Genomic DNA, 779 nt, shown 5'->3' on the forward strand with positions numbered 1-779 from the left:
ATAGCTTTTTATGCATTGTACAACTTTGCTTCTTTTCACCCTACTTTTACAGTTTTTCTTCCTAAGAATTCCACTGACGTGAGTATAACACGCTACTAAACCAGAGGTCCAAGGTTCAGACATTAGACAGGTATGGTTGTATCATGTCTGTCCCATCGCCATTCCTTCGGCTCATCATTCATCCTCATCGTCGCATTTAACCCAAGAGGTAGAAAAGCGACGTAATATAGAAATATATAAATGATTGATTTGGTTTATTTTACATCGCTTTTCTGACACTTTTTGGCTAATCGTGAAGATGAAGATGACAATGAGTGATGTGAAATTGATGAGAGGATCATCATAAAGAACACACACTCCCAGTCGGGGATTCGAATCCAGGACGCCTGGCATCGTAATGCACCTTGTTAACCACTGCACAACAAATAGAAACAGAAAATGCTTGATAAGTTATTTGCTTCTCCATAAATTATATTATAAGTATTATTCGCTGTATGACTAGGGATTAATTATATTTGTATGTCTAACCAACCTAGCCACCTAAGCAGCAGCAACTTCCGCATTTGCAGGTGGAGGCTAAATGAAGAAAAATCACAGAAAGTCAGAAATATATACAGAGTTTGTAACATAATGCTTATAGAGCATGCAGACGGCTGTAAAAACAATTGCTGCATACCTAGTTTCCTTCCTTAATTGAAACGTGGTTTATTCTTCATTATATACACTATATGGAAGAAAGTCATTGGACACCAAATGTCAGAGGATACCATCAGTTTTCT

Source organism: Lepisma saccharinum, chromosome 25, assembly GCF_977018435.1.
Source record: "Lepisma saccharinum chromosome 25, izLepSacc3.1, whole genome shotgun sequence".
NCBI lineage: Eukaryota > Metazoa > Arthropoda > Insecta > Zygentoma > Lepismatidae > Lepisma > Lepisma saccharinum.